This window comes from Gnatocerus cornutus, chromosome 1, assembly GCF_029298725.1.
Source record: "Gnatocerus cornutus isolate USDA-ARS CGAHR chromosome 1, icGnaCorn1.1, whole genome shotgun sequence".
Classification (NCBI taxonomy): domain Eukaryota; kingdom Metazoa; phylum Arthropoda; class Insecta; order Coleoptera; family Tenebrionidae; genus Gnatocerus; species Gnatocerus cornutus.
In genome coordinates, this window is record NC_142233.1 from 366,263 (window position 1) to 384,005 (window position 17,743).

Sequence of the window (17,743 nt, forward strand, 5' to 3'; positions counted from 1 at the left end):
ACCAAGATTCAACGGCTGAATTGCAAGAAAACAGCAGAATTCTGCACGAAATCATCAAAATTCTTAGAGAAAACTGCATATTTCGATGCAAAACAACGATTTCTCGCCGATTTTCGTTGTTTTCTATCTTGAATTCGCCAAGAAGAGCACGAAATCTACAAAATCATGACTTTTTACCTAGATTCAACGGCTAAATTGCAAGAAAACAGCAGAATTCTGCACGAAATCATCAAAATTCTTACAGAAAACCGCATATTTCGATGCAAAACGACAATTTCTCGCCGATTTTCGTTGTTTTCTGGCTTGAATTCGCAAAGAAGAGCACGAAATCTACAAAATCATGACTTTTTACCAAGATTCAACGGCTGAATTGCAAGAAAACAGCAGAATTCTGCACGAAATCATCAAAATTCTTAGAGAAAACTGCATATTTCGATGCAAAACAACGATTTCTCGCCGATTTTCGTTGTTTTCTATCTTGAATTCGCCAAGAAGAGCACGAAATCTACAAAATCATGACTTTTTACCTAGATTCAACGGCTGAATTGCAAGAAAACAGCAGAATTCTGCACGAAATCATCAAAATTCTTACAGAAAACCGCATATTTCGATGCAAAACGACAATTTCTCGCCGATTTTCGTTGTTTTCTGGCTGGAATTTGCAAAGAAGAGCACGAAATCTACAAAATCATGATTTTTTACCAAGATTCAACGGCTGAATTGCAAGAAAACAGCAGAATTCTGCACGAAATCATCAAAAGTCTTAGAGAAAACTGCATATTACGATGCAAATCAACGATTTCTCGCCGATTTTCGTTGTTTTCTATCTTGAATTCGCCAAGAAGAGCACGAAATCTACAAAATCATCACTTTTTACCAAAATTCAACGGCTGAATTGCAAGAAAACAGCAGAATTCTGCACGAAATCATCAAAATTCTTAGAGAAAACCGCATATTTCGATGCAAAACGACGATTTCTCGCCGATTTTCGTTGTTTTCTGGCTTGAATTCGCAAAGAAGAGCACGAAATCTACAAAATCATTACTTTTTACGAAGATTCAACGGCTGAATTGCAAGAAAACAGCAGAATTCTGCACGAAATCATCAAAATTCTTAGAGAAAACCGCATATTTCGATGCAAAACGACGATTTCTCGCTGATTTTCGTTGTTTTCTATCTTGAATTCGCAAAGAAGAGCACGGAATCTACAAAATCATGACTTTTTACCAAGATTCAACGGCTGAATTGCAAGAAAACAGCAGAATTCTGCACGAAATCATCAAAATTCTTACAGAAAACCGCATATTTCGATGCAAAACGACAATTTCTCGCCGATTTTCGTTGTTTTCTGGCTGGAATTTGCAAAGAAGAGCACGAAATCTACAAAATCATGATTTTTTACCAAGATTCAACGGCTGAATTGCAAGAAAACAGCAGAATTCTGCACGAAATCATCAAAATTCTTACAGAAAACCGCATATTTCGATGCAAAACGACGATTTCTCGCCGATTTTTGTTGTTTTCTGGCTTGAATTCGCAAAGAAGAGCACTAAATCTACAAAATCATGACTTTTTACCAAGATTCAACGGCTGAATTGGAAGAAAACAGCAGAATTCTGCACGAAATCATCAAAATTCTTACAGAAAACCGCATATTTCGATGCAAAACGACGATTTCTCGCCGATTTTCGTTGTTTTCTGGCTTGAATTTGCAAAGAAGAGCACGAAATCTACAAAATCATGACTTTTTACCAAGATTCAACGGCTGAATTGCAAGAAAACAGCAGAATTCTGCACGAAATCATCAAAATTCTTAGAGAAAACTGCATATTTCGATGCAAAACAACGATTTCTCGCCGATTTTCGTTGTTTTCTATCTTGAATTCGCCAAGAAGAGCACGAAATCTACAAAATCATGACTTTTTACCTAGATTCAACGGCTAAATTGCAAGAAAACAGCAGAATTCTGCACGAAATCATCAAAATTCTTACAGAAAACCGCATATTTCGATGCAAAACGACAATTTCTCGCCGATTTTCGTTGTTTTCTGGCTTGAATTCGCAAAGAAGAGCACGAAATCTACAAAATCATGACTTTTTACCAAGATTCAACGGCTGAATTGCAAGAAAACAGCAGAATTCTGCACGAAATCATCAAAATTCTTAGAGAAAACTGCATATTTCGATGCAAAACAACGATTTCTCGCCGATTTTCGTTGTTTTCTATCTTGAATTCGCCAAGAAGAGCACGAAATCTACAAAATCATGACTTTTTACCTAGATTCAACGGCTGAATTGCAAGAAAACAGCAGAATTCTGCACGAAATCATCAAAATTCTTACAGAAAACCGCATATTTCGATGCAAAACGACAATTTCTCGCCGATTTTCGTTGTTTTCTGGCTGGAATTTGCAAAGAAGAGCACGAAATCTACAAAATCATGATTTTTTACCAAGATTCAACGGCTGAATTGCAAGAAAACAGCAGAATTCTGCACGAAATCATCAAAATTCTTACAGAAAACCGCATATTTCGATGCAAAACGACGATTTCTCGCCGATTTTCGTTGTTTTCTGGCATGAATTTGCAAAGAAGAGCACGAAAACTACAAAATCATGACTTTTTACCAAGATTCAACGGCTGAATTGCAAGAAAACAGCAGATTTCTGCACGAAATTATCAAAATTCTTAGAGAAAACCCCATATTTCGATGCAAAACGACGTTTTCTCGCTGATTTTCGTTGTTTTCTATCTTGAATTCGCAAAGAAGAGCACGAAATCTACAAAATCATGACTTTTTACCTAGATTCAACGGCTGAATTGCAAGAAAACAGCAGAATTCTGCACGAAACCATCAAAATTCTTACAGAAAACCGCATATTTCGATGCAAAACGACGATTTCTCGCCGATTTTCGTTGTTTTCTGGCTTGAATTCGCAAAGAAGAGCACGAAATCTACAAAATCATAACTTTTTACCAAGATTCAACGGCTGAATTGCAAGAAAACAGCAGAATTCTGCACGAAATCATCAAAATTTTTAGAGAAAACTGCATATTTCGATGCAAAACAACGATTTCTCGCCGATTTTCGTTGTTTTCTATCTTGAATTCGCCAAAAAGAGCACGAAATCAACAAAATCATGACTTTTTACCAAGATTCAACGGCTGAATTGCAAGAAAACAGCAGAATTCTGCACGAAATCATCAAAATTCTTACAGAAAACCGCATATTTCGATGCAAAACGATTATTTCTCGCCGATTTTCGTTGTTTTCTGGCTTGAATTCGCAAAGAAGAGCACGAAATCTACAAAATCATGACTTTTTACCAAGATTCAACGGCTGAATTGCAAGAAAACAGCAGAATTCTGCACGAAATCATCAAAATTCTTACAGAAAACCGCATATTTCGATGCAAAACGACGATTTCTCGCCGATTTTCGTTGTTTTCTGGCTCGAATTCGCAAAGAAGAGCACAAAATCTACAAAATCATGACTTTTTACCAAGATTCAACGGCTGAATTGCAAGAAAACAGCAGAATTCTGCACGAAATCATGAAAATTCTTAGAGAAAACTGCATATTTCGATGCAAAACAACGATTTCACGCCGATTTTCGTTGTTTTCTATCTTGAATTTGCCAAGAAGAGCACGAAATCTACAAAATCATGACTTTTTACCTAGACTCAACGGCTGAATTGCAAGAAAACAGCAGAATTCTGCACGAAATCATCAAAATTCTTACAGAAAACCGCATATTTCGATGCAAAACAACGATTTCTCGCCGATTTTCGTTGTTTTCTATCTTGAATTCGCCAAGAAGAGCACGAAATCTATAAAATCATGACTTTTTACCTAAATTCAACGGCTGAATTGCAAGAAAACAGCAGAATTCTGCACAAAATCATCAAAATTCTTACAGAAAACCGCATATTTCGATGCAAAACGACGATTTCTCGCCGATTTTCGTTGTTTTCTGGCTTGAATTCGCAAAGAAGAGCACGAAATCTACAAAATCATTACTTTTTACCAAGATTCAACGGCTGAATTGCAAGAAAACAGCAGAATTCTGCACGAAATCATCAAAATTCTTACAGAAAACCGCATATTTCGATGCAAAACGACGATTTCTCGCCGATTTTCGTTGTTTTCTGGCATGAATTTGCAAAGAAGAACACGAAATCTACAAAATCATGAGTTTTTACCAAGATTCAACGGCTGAATTGCAAGAAAACAGCAGAATTCTGCACGAAATCATCAAAATTCTTACAGAAAACCGCATATTTCGATGCAAAACGACGATTTCTCGCCGATTTTCGTTGTTTTCTGGCTTGAATTCGCAAAGAAGAGCACGAAATCTACAAAATCATGACTCTTTACCAAGATTCAACGGCTGAATTGCAAGAAAACAGCAGAATTCTGCACGAAATCATCAAAATTCTTAGAGAAAACTGCATATTTCGATGCAAAACAACGATTTCTCGCCGATTTTCGTTGTTTTCTATCTTGAATTAGCCAAGAAGAGCACGAAATCTACAAAATCATGACTTTTTACCTAGATTCAACGGCTGAATTGCTAGAAAACAGCAGATTTCTGCACGAAATCATCAAAATTCTTAGAGAAAACCGCATATTTCGATGCAAAACGACGTTTTCTCGCTGATTTTCGTTGTTTTCTATCTTGAATTCGCAAAGAAGAGCACGAAATCTACAAAATCATGACTTTTTACCAAGATTCAACGGCTGAATTGCAAGAAAACAGCAGAATTCTGCACAAAATCATCAAAATTCTTAGAGAAAACTGCATATTTCGATGCAAAACAACGATTTCTCGCCGATTTTCGTTGTTTTCTATCTTGAATTCGCCAAGGAGAGCACGAAATCTACAAAATCATGACTTTTTACCAAGATTCAACGGCTGAATTGCAAGAAAACAGCAGAATTCTGCACGAAATCATCAAAATTCTTAGAGAAAACTGCATATTTCGATGCAAAACAACGATTTCTCGCCGATTTTCGTTGTTTTCTATCTTGAATTCGCCAAGAAGAGCACGAAATCTACAAAATCATGACTTTTTACCTAGATTCAACAGCTGAATTGCAAGAAAACAGCAGAATTCTGCACGAAATCATCAAAATTCTTACAGAAAACCGCATATTTCGATGCAAAACAACGATTTCTCGCCGATTTTCGTTGTTTTCTATCTAGAATTCGCCAAGAAGAGCACGAAATCTACAAAATCATGACTTTTTACCTAGATTCAACGGCTGAATTGCAAGAAAACAGCAGAATTCTGCACGAAATCATCAAAATTCTTACAGAAAACCGCATATTTCGATGCAAAACAACGATTTCTCGCCGATTTTCGTTGTTTCCTATCTTGAATTCGCCAAGAAGAGCACGAAATCTACAAAATCATGACTTTTTACCTAGATTCAACAGCTGAATTGCAAGAAAACAGCAGAATTCTGCACGAAATCATCAAAATTCTTACAGAAAACCGCATATTTCGATGCAAAACAACGATTTCTCGCCGATTTTCGTTGTTTTCTATCTAGAATTCGCCAAGAAGAGCACGAAATCTACAAAATCATGACTTTTTACCAAGATTCAACGGCTGAATTGCCAGAAAACAGCAGAATTCTGCACGAAATCATCAAAATTCTCACAGAAAACCGCATATTTCGATGCAAAGCGACGATTTCTCGCCGATTTTCGTTGTTTTCTGGCTTGAATTCACAAAGAAGAGCACGAAATCTACAAAATCATCACTTTTTACCAAGATTCAACGGCTGAATTGCATGAAAACAGCAGAATTCTGCACGAAATCATCAAAATTCTTACAGAAAACCGCATATTTCGATGCAAATCGACGATTTCTCGGCGATTTTCGTTGTTTTCTATCTTGAATTCGCCAAGAAGAGCACGAAATCTACAAAATCATGACTTTTTACCAAGATTCAACGGCTGAATTGCATGAAAACAGCAGAATTCTGCACGAAATCATCAAAATTCTTACAGAAAACCGCATATTTCGATGCAAATCGACGATTTCTCGGCGATTTTCGTTGTTTTCTGGCTTGAATTCGCAAAGAAGAGCACAAAATCTACAAAATCATGACTTTTTACCAAGATTCAACGGCTGAATTGCCAGAAAACAGCAGAATTCTGCACGAAATCATCAAAATTCTCACAGAAAACCGCATATTTCGATGCAAAGCGACGATTTCTCGCCGATTTTCGTTGTTTTCTGGCTTGAATTCACAAAGAAGAGCACGAAATCTACAAAATCATCACTTTTTACCAAGATTCAACGGCTGAATTGCATGAAAACAGCAGAATTCTGCACGAAATCATCAAAATTCTTAGAGAAAACCGCATATTTCGATGCAAAACGACGATTTCTCGCCGATTTTCGTTGTTTTCTGGCTTGAATTCGCAATGAAGAGCACGAAATCTACAAAATAATTACTTTTTACCAAGATTCAACGGCTGAATTGCAAGAAAACAGCAGAATTCTGCACGAAATCATCAAAATTCTTAGAGAAAACCGCATATTTCGATGCAAAACGACGATTTCTCGCTGATTTTCGTTGTTTTCTATCTTGAATTCGCAAAGAAGAGCACGGAATCTACAAAATCATGACTTTTTACCAAGATTCAACGGCTGAATTGCAAGAAAACAGCAGAATTCTGAACGAAATAATCAAAATTCTTACAGAAAACCGCATATTTCGATGCAAAACGACGATTTCTCGCCGATTTTCGTTGTTTTCTGGCTTGAATTCGCAAAGAAGAGCACGAAATCTACAAAATCATGACTTTTTACCAAGATTCAACGGCTGAATTGCAAGAAAACAGCAGAATTCTGCACTAAATCATCAAAATTCTTACAGAAAACCGCATTTTTCGATGCAAAACGACGATTTCTCGCCGATTTTCGTTGTTTTCTGGCTTGAATTCGCAAAGAAGAGCACTAAATCTACAAAATCATGACTTTTTACCAAGATTCAACGGCTGAATTGCAAGACAACAGCAGAATTCTGCACGAAATCATCAAAATTCTTACAGAAAACCGCATATTTCGATGCAAAACAACGATTTCTCGCCGATTTTCGTTGTTTCCTGGCTTGAATTCGCAAAGAAGAGCACGAAATCTACAAAATCATCACTTTTTACCAAGATTCAACGGCTGAATTGCAAGAAAACAGCAGAATTCTGCACGAAATAATCAAAATTCTTACAGAAAACCGCATATTTCGATGCAAAACGACGATTTCTCGCCGATTTTCGTTGTTTTCTGGCTTGAATTCGCAAAGAAGAGCACGAAATCTACAAAATCATGACTTTTTACCAAGATTCAACGGCTGAATTGCAAGAAAACAGCAGAATTCTGCACGAAATCATCAAAATTCTTACAGAAAACCGCATATTTCGATGCAAAACGACGATTTCTCGCCGATTTTCGTTGTTTTCTGGCTTGAATTCGCAAATAAGAGCACGAAATCTACAAAATCATGACTTTTTACCAAGATTCAACGGCTGAATTGCAAGAAAGCAGCAGAATTCTGCACGAAATCATCAAAATTCTTACAGAAAACCGCATATTTCGATGCAAAACGACGATTTCTCGCCGATTTTCGTTGTTTTCTGGCATGAATTCGCAAAGAAGAGCACGAAATCTACAAAATCATGACTTTTTACCAAGATTCAACGGCTGAATTGCAAGAAAACAGCAGAATTCTGCACGAAATCATCAAAATTCTTAGAGAAAACCGCATATTTCGATGCAAAACGACGATTTCTAGCTGATTTTCGTTGTTTTCTATCTTGAATTCGCAAAGAAGAGCACGAAATCTACAAAATCATGACTTTTTACCAAGATTCATCTGCTGAATTGCAAGAAAACAGCAGAATTCTGCACGAAATCATCAAAATTCTTAGAGAAAACCGCATATTTCGATGCAAAACGACGATTTCTCGCCGATTTTCGTTGTTTTCTGGCTTGAATTCGCAAAGAAAAGCACGAAATCTACAAAATCATGACTTTTTACCAAGATTCAACGGCTGAATTGCAAGAAAACAGCAGAATTCTGCACGAAATCATCAAAATTCTTAGAGAAAACGGCATATTTCGATGCAAAACGACGATTTCTCGCTGATTTTCGTTGTTTTCTATCTTGAATTCGCAAAGAAGAGCACGAAATCTACAAAATCATGACTTTTTACCAAGATTCATCTGCTGAATTGCAAGAAAACAGCAGAATTCTGCACGAAATCGTCAAAATTCTTAGAGAAAACCGCATATTTCGATGCAAAACGACGATTTCTCGCCGATTTTCGTTGTTTTCTGGCCTGAATTCGCAAAGAAGAGCACGAAATCTACAAAATCATGACTTTTTACCAAGATTCAACGGCTGAATTGCAAGAAAACAGCAGAATTCTGCACGAAATCATCAAAATTCTTAGAGAAAACTGCATATTTCGATGCAAAACAACGATTTCTCGCCGATTTTCGTTGTTTTCTATCTTGAATTCGCCAAGAAGAGCACGAAATCTACAAAATCATGACTTTTTACCTAGATTCAACGGCTGAATTGCAAGAAAACAGCAGAATTCTGCACGAAATCATCAAAATTCTTACAGAAAACCGCATATTTCGATGCAAAACAACGATTTCTCGACGATTTTCGTTGTTTTCTATCTTGAATTCGCCAAGAAGAGCACGAAATCTACAAAATCATGACTTTTTACCTAGATTCAATGGCTGAATTGCAAGAAAACAGCAGAATTCTGCACGAAATCATCAAAATTCTTACAGAAAACCGCATATTTCGATGCAAAACGACGATTTCTCGCCGATTTTCGTTGTTTTCTGGCTTGAATTCGGAAAGAAAAACAGGAAATCTACAAAATCATGACTTTTTACCAAGATTCAACGGCTGAATTGCAAGAAAACAGCAGAATTCTGCACGAAATCATCAAAATTCTTACAGAAAACCGCATATTTCGATGCAAAACGACGATTTCTCGCCGATTTTCGTTGATTTCTGGCATGAATTTGCAAAGAAGAGCACGAAATCTACAAAATCATGACTTTTTACCAAGATTCAACGGCTGAATTGCAAGAAAACAGCAGAATTCTGCACGAAATCATCAAAATTCTTAGAGAAAACCGCATATTTCGATGCAAAACGACGATTTCTTGCTGATTTTCGTTGTTTTCTATCTTGAATTCGCAAAGAAGAGCACGAAATCTACAAAATCATGACTTTTTACCAAGATTCAACGGCTGAATTGCAAGAAAACAGCAGAATTCTGCACGAAATCATCAAAATTCTTAGAGAAAACTGCATATTTCGATGCCAAACAACGATTTCTCGCCGATTTTCGTTGTTTTCTATCTTGAATTCGCCAAGAAGAGCACGAAATCTACAAAATCATGACTTTTTACCTAGATTCAACGGCTGAATTGCAAGAAAACAGCAGAATTCTACACGAAATCATCAAAATTCTTAGAGAAAACTGCATATTTCGATGCAAATCGACAATTTCTCGCTGATTTTCGATGTTTTCTATTTTGCATTCGCAAAGAAGAGCACGAAATCTACAAAATCATGAGTTTTTACCAAGATTCAACGGCTGAATTGCAAGAAAACAGCAGAATTCTGCACGAAATTGTCAAAATTCTTAGAGAAAACCGCATATTTCGATGCAAAACGACGATTTCTCGGCGATTTTCGTTGTTTTCTGGCTTGAATTCGCAAAGAAGAGCACAAAATCTACAAAATCATGACTTTTTACCAAGATTCAACGGCTGAATTGCCAGAAAACAGCAGAATTCTGCACGAAATCATCAAAATTCTCACAGAAAACCGCATATTTCGATGCAAAGCGACGATTTCTCGCCGATTTTCGTTGTTTTCTGGCTTGAATTCGCAAAGAAGAGCACGAAATCTACAAAATCATCACTTTTTACCAAGATTCAACGGCTGAATTGCATGAAAACAGCAGAATTCTGCACGAAATCATCAAAATTCTTAGAGAAAACCGCATATTTCGATGCAAAACGACGATTTCTCGCCGATTTTCGTTGTTTTCTGGCTTGAATTCGCAATGAAGAGCACGAAATCTACAAAATAATTACTTTTTACCAAGATTCAACGGCTGAATTGCAAGAAAACAGTAGAATTCTGCACGAAATCATCAAAATTCTTAGAGAAAACCGCATATTTCGATGCAAAACGACGATTTCTCGCTGATTTTCGTTGTTTTCTATCTTGAATTCGCAAAGAAGAGCACGGAATCTACAAAATCATGACTTTTTACCAAGATTCAACGGCTGAATTGCAAGAAAACAGCAGAATTCTGAACGAAATAATCAAAATTCTTACAGAAAACCGCATATTTCGATGCAAAACGACGATTTCTCGCCGATTTTCGTTGTTTTCTGGCTTGAATTCGCAAAGAAGAGCACGAAATCTACAAAATCATGACTTTTTACCAAGATTCAACGGCTGAATTGCAAGAAAACAGCAGAATTCTGCACGAAATCATCAAAATTCTTACAGAAAACCGCATTTTTCGATGCAAAACGACGATTTCTCGCCGATTTTCGTTGTTTTCTGGCTTGAATTCGCAAAGAAGAGCACTAAATCTACAAAATCATGACTTTTTACCAAGATTCAACGGCTGAATTGCAAGACAACAGCAGAATTCTGCACGAAATCATCAAAATTCTTACAGAAAACCGCATATTTCGATGCAAAACAACGATTTCTCGCCGATTTTCGTTGTTTCCTGGCTTGAATTCGCAAAGAAGAGCACGAAATCTACAAAATCATCACTTTTTACCAAGATTCAACGGCTGAATGGCAAGAAAACAGCAGAATTCTGCACGAAATAATCAAAATTCTTACAGAAAACCGCATATTTCGATGCAAAACGACGATTTCTCGCCGATTTTCGTTGTTTTCTGGCTTGAATTCGCAAAGAAGAGCACGAAATCTACAAAATCATGACTTTTTACCAAGATTCAACGGCTGAATTGCAAGAAAACAGCAGAATTCTGCACGAAATCATCAAAATTCTTACAGAAACCCGCATATTTCGATGCAATACGACGATTTCTCGCCGATTTTCGTTGTTTTCTGGCTTGAATTCGCAAATAAGAGCACGAAATCTACAAAATCATGACTTTTTACCAAGATTCAACGGCTGAATTGCAAGAAAGCAGCAGAATTCTGCACGAAATCATCAAAATTCTTACAGAAAACCGCATATTTCGATGCAAAACGACGATTTCTCGCCGATTTTCGTTGTTTTCTGGCATGAATTCGCAAAGAAGAGCACGAAATCTACAAAATCATGACTTTTTACCAAGATTCAACGGCTGAATTGGAAGAAAACAGCAGAATTCTGCACGAAATCATCAAAATTCTTAGAGAAAACCGCATATTTCGATGCAAAACGACGATTTCTAGCTGATTTTCGTTGTTTTCTATCTTGAATTCGCAAAGAAGAGCACGAAATCTACAAAATCATGACTTTTTACCAAGATTCATCTGCTGAATTGCAAGAAAACAGCAGAATTCTGCACGAAATCATCAAAATTCTTAGAGAAAACCGCATATTTCGATGCAAAACGACGATTTCTCGCCGATTTTCGTTGTTTTCTGGCTTGAATTCGCAAAGAAAAGCACGAAATCTACAAAATCATGACTTTTTACCAAGATTTAACGGCTGAATTGCAAGAAAACAGCAGAATTCTGCACGAAATCATCAAAATTCTTAGAGAAAACGGCATATTTCGATGCAAAACGACGATTTCTCGCTGATTTTCGTTGTTTTCTATCTTGAATTCGCAAAGAAGAGCACGAAATCTACAAAATCATGACTTTTTACCAAGATTCATCTGCTGAATTGCAAGAAAACAGCAGAATTCTGCACGAAATCGTCAAAATTCTTAGAGAAAACCGCATATTTCGATGCAAAACGACGATTTCTCGCCGATTTTCGTTGTTTTCTGGCTTGAATTCGCAAAGAAGAGCACGAAATCTACAAAATCATGACTTTTTACCAAGATTCGACGGCTGAATTGCAAGAAAACAGCAGAATTCTGCACGAAATCATCAAAATTCTTAGAGAAAACTGCATATTTCGATGCAAAACAACGATTTCTCGCCGATTTTCGTTGTTTTCTATCTTGAATTCGCCAAGAAGAGCACGAAATCTACAAAATCATGACTTTTTACCTAGATTCAACGGCTGAATTGCAAGAAAACAGCAGAATTCTGCACGAAATCATCAAAATTCTTACAGAAAACCGCATATTTCGATGCAAAACAACGATTTCTCGACGATTTTCGTTGTTTTCTATCTTGAATTCGCCAAGAAGAGCACGAAATCTACAAAATCATGACTTTTTACCTAGATTCAACGGCTGAATTGCAAGAAAACAGCAGAATTCTGCACGAAATCATCAAAATTCTTACAGAAAACCGCATATTTCGATGCAAAACGACGATTTCTCGCCGATTTTCGTTGTTTTCTGGCTTGAATTCGGAAAGAAAAACAGGAAATCTACAAAATCATGACTTTTTACCAAGATTCAACGGCTGAATTGCAAGAAAACAGCAGAATTCTGCACGAAATCATCAAAATTCTTACAGAAAACCGCATATTTCGATGCAAAACGACGATTTCTCGCCGATTTTCGTTGATTTCTGGCATGAATTTGCAAAGAAGAGCACGAAATCTACAAAATCATGACTTTTTACCAAGATTCAACGGCTGAATTGCAAGAAAACAGCAGAATTCTGCACGAAATCATCAAAATTCTTAGAGAAAACCGCATATTTCGATGCAAAACGACGATTTCTTGCTGATTTTCGTTGTTTTCTATCTTGAATTCGCAAAGAAGAGCACGAAATCTACAAAATCATGACTTTTTACCAAGATTCAACGGCTGAATTGCAAGAAAACAGCAGAATTCTGCACGAAATCATCAAAATTCTTAGAGAAAACTGCATATTTCGATGCCAAACAACGATTTCTCGCCGATTTTCGTTGTTTTCTATCTTGAATTCGCCAAGAAGAGCACGAAATCTACAAAATCATGACTTTTTACCTAGATTCAACGGCTGAATTGCAAGAAAACAGCAGAATTCTACACGAAATCATCAAAATTCTTAGAGAAAACTGCATATTTCGATGCAAATCGACAATTTCTCGCTGATTTTCGATTTTTCTATTTTGCATTCGCAAAGAAGAGCACGAAATCTACAAAATCATGAGTTTTTACCAAGATTCAACGGCTGAATTGCAAGAAAACAGCAGAATTCTGCACGAAATCGTCAAAATTCTTAGAGAAAACCGCATATTTCGATGCAAAACGACGATTTCTCGCCGATTTTCGTTGTTTTCTGGCTTGAATTCGCAAAGAAGAGCACGAAATCTACAAGATCATCACTTTTTACCAAGATTCAACGGCTGAATTGCAAGAAAACAGCAGAATTCTGCACGAAATCATCAAAATTCTTAGAGAAAACCGCATATTTCGATGCAAAACGACGATTTCTCGCTGATTTTCGTTGTTTTCTATCTTGAATTCGCAAAGAAGAGCACGAAATCTACAAAATCATCACTTTTTACCAAGATTCAACGGCTGAATTGCAAGAAAACAGCAGAATTCTGCACGAAATCATCAAAATTCTTACAGAAAACCGCATATTTCGATGGAAAACGACGATTTTCGTTGTTTTCTATCTTGAATTCGCAAAGAAGAGCACGGAATCTACAAAATCATGACTTTTTACCAAGATTCAACGGCTGAATTGCAAGAAAACAGCAGAATTCTGCACGAAATCATCAAAATTCTTACAGAAAACCGCATATTTCGTTGTTTTCTGGCTTGAATTCGCAAAGAAGAGCACGAAATCTACAAAATCATGACTTTTTACCAAGATTCAACGGCTGAATTGCAAGAAAACAGCAGAATTCTGCACGAAATCATCGAAATTCTTACAGAAAACCGCATATTTCGATGCAAAACAACGATTTCTCGCCGATTTTCGTTGTTTTCTATCTTGAATTCGCCAAGAAGAGCACGAAATCTACAAAATCATGACTTTTTACCTAGATTCAACGGCTGAATTGCAAGAAAACAGCAGAATTCTGCACGAAATCATCAAAATTCTTACAGAAAACCGCATATTTCGATGCAAAACGACGATTTCTCGCCGATTTTCGTTGTTTTCTGGCTTGAATTCGCAAATAAGAGCACGAAATCTACAAAATCATGACTTTTTACCAAGATTCAACGGCTGAATTGCAAGAAAGCAGCAGAATTCTGCACGAAATCATCAAAATTCTTACAGAAAACCGCATATTTCGATGCAAAACGACGATTTCTCGCCGATTTTCGTTGTTTTCTATCTTGAATTCGCAAAGAAGAGCACGAAATCTACAAAATCATGACTTTTTACCAAGATTCATCTGCTGAATTGCAAGAAAACAGCAGAATTCTGCACGAAATCATCAAAATTCTTAGAGAAAACCGCATATTTCGATGCAAAACGACGATTTCTCGCCGATTTTCGTTGTTTTCTGGCTTGAATTCGCAAAGAAAAGCACGAAATCTACAAAATCATGACTTTTTACCAAGATTTAACGGCGGAATTGCAAGAAAACAGCAGAATTCTGCACGAAATCATCAAAATTCTTAGAGAAAACGGCATATTTCGATGCAAAACGACGATTTCTCGCTGATTTTCGTTGTTTTCTATCTTGAATTCGCAAAGAAGAGCACGAAATCTACAAAATCATGACTTTTTGCCAAGATTCATCTGCTGAATTGCAAGAAAACAGCAGAATTCTGCACGAAATCGTCAAAATTCTTAGAGAAAACCGCATATTTCGATGCAAAACGACGATTTCTCGCCGATTTTCGTTGTTTTCTGGCTTGAATTCGCAAAGAAGAGCACGAAATCTACAAAATCATGACTTTTTACCAAGATTCAACGGCTGAATTGGAAGAAAACAGCAGAATTCTGCACGAAATCATCAAAATTCTTAGAGAAAACTGCATATTTCGATGCAAAACAACGATTTCTCGCCGATTTTCGTTGTTTTCTATCTAGAATTCGCCAAGAAGAGCACGAAATCTACAAAATCATGACTTTTTACCTAGATTCAACGGCTGAATTGCAAGAAAACAGCAGAATTCTGCACGAAATCATCAAAATTCTTACAGAAAACCGCATATTTCGATGCAAAACAACGATTTCTCGACGATTTTCGTTGTTTTCTATCTTGAATTCGCCAAGAAGAGCACGAAATCTACAAAATCATGACTTTTTACCTAGATTCAACGGCTGAATTGCAAGAAAACAGCAGAATTCTGCACGAAATCATCAAAATTCTTACAGAAAACCGCATATTTCGATGCAAAACGACGATTTCTCGCCGATATTCGTTGTTTTCTGGCTTGAATTCGGAAAGAAAAACAGGAAATCTACAAAATCATGACTTTTTACCAAGATTCAACGGCTGAATTGCAAGAAAACAGCAGAATTCTGCACGAAATCATCAAAATTCTTACAGAAAACCGCATATTTCGATGCAAAACGACGATTTCTCGCCGATTTTCGTTGATTTCTGGCATGAATTTGCAAAGAAGAGCACGAAATCTACAAAATCATGACTTTTTACCAAGATTCAACGGCTGAATTGCAAGAAAACAGCAGAATTCTGCACGAAATCATCAAAATTCTTAGAGAAAACTGCATATTTCGATGCCAAACAACGATTTCTCGCCGATTTTCGTTGTTTTCTATCTTGAATTCGCCAAGAAGAGCACGAAATCTACAAAATCATCACTTTTTACCAAGATTCAACGGCTGAATTGCAAGAAAACAGCAGAATTCTACACGAAATCATCAAAATTCTTAGAGAAAACTGCATATTTCGATGCAAATCGACAATTTCTCGCTGATTTTCGTTGTTTTCTATTTTGCATTCGCAAAGAAGAGCACGAAATCTACAAAATCATGAGTTTTTACCAAGATTCAACGGCTGAATTGCAAGAAAACAGCAGAATTCTGCACGAAATCGTCAAAATTCTTAGAGAAAACCGCATATTTCGATGCAAAACGACGATTTCTCGCCGATTTTCGTTGTTTTCTGGCTTGAATTCGCAAAGGAGAGCACGAAATTTACAAGATCATCACTTTTTACCAAGATTCAACGGCTGAATTGCAAGAAAACAGCAGAATTCTGCACGAAATCATCAAAATTCTTAGAGAAAACCGCATATTTCGATGCAAAACGACGATTTCTCGCTGATTTTCGTTGTTTTCTATCTTGAATTCGCAAAGAAGAGCACGAAATCTACAAAATCATCACTTTTTACCAAGATTCAACGGCTGAATTGCAAGAAAACAGCAGAATTCTGCACGAAATCATCAAAATTCTTACAGAAAACCGCATATTTCGATGGAAAACGACGATTTTCGTTGTTTTCTATCTTGAATTCGCAAAGAAGAGCACGGAATCTAAAAAATCATGACTTTTTACCAAGATTCAACGGCTGAATTGCAAGAAAACAGCAGAATTCTGCACGAAATCATCAAAATTCTTACAGAAAACCGCATATTTCGTTGTTTTCTGGCTTGAATTCGCAAAGAAGAGCACGAAATCTACAAAATCATGACTTTTTACCAAGATTCAACGGCTGAATTGCAAGAAAACAGCAGAATTCTGCACGAAATCATCGAAATTCTTACAGAAAACCGCATTTTTCGATGCAAAACAACGATTTCTCGCCGATTTTCGTTGTTTTCTATCTTGAATTCGCCAAGAAGAGCACGAAATCTACAAAATCATGACTTTTTACCTAGATTCAACGGCTGAATTGCAAGAAAACAGCAGAATTCTGCACGAAATCATCAAAATTCTTACAGAAAACCGCATATTTCGATGCAAATCGACGATTTCTCGTCGATTTTCGTTGTTTTCTGGCTTGAATTCGCACAGAAGAGCACAAAATCTACAAAATCATGACTTTTTACCAAGATTCAACGGCTGAATTGCAAGAAAACAGCAGAATTCTGCACGAAATCATCAAAATTCTTACAGAAAACCGCATATTTCGATGCAAAACGACGATTTCTCGCTGATTTTCGTTGTTTTCTATCTTGAATTCGCAAAGAAGAGCACGGAATCTACAAAATCATGACTTTTTACCAAGATTCAACGGCTGAATTGCAAGAAAACAGCAGAATTCTGCACGAAATCATCAAAATTCTTACAGAAAACCGCATATTTCGATGCAAAACGACGATTTCTCGCCGATTTTCGTTGTTTTCTGGCTTGAATTCGCAAAGAAGAGCACGAAATCTACAAAATCATGACTTTTTACCAAGATTCAACGGCTGAATTGCAAGAAAACAGCAGAATTCTGCACGAAATCATCAAAATTCTTAGAGAAAACTGCATATTTCGATGCAAAACAACGATTTCTCGCCGATTTTCGTTGTTTTCTATCTTGAATTCGCCAAGAAGAGCACGAAATCTACAAAATCATGACTTTTTACCTAGATTCAACGGCTGAATTGCAAGAAAACAGCAGAATTCTGCACGAAATCATCAAAATTCTTACAGAAAACCGCATATTTCGATGCAAAACAACGATTTCTCGACGATTTTCGTTGTTTTCTATCTTGAATTCGCCAAGAAGAGCACGAA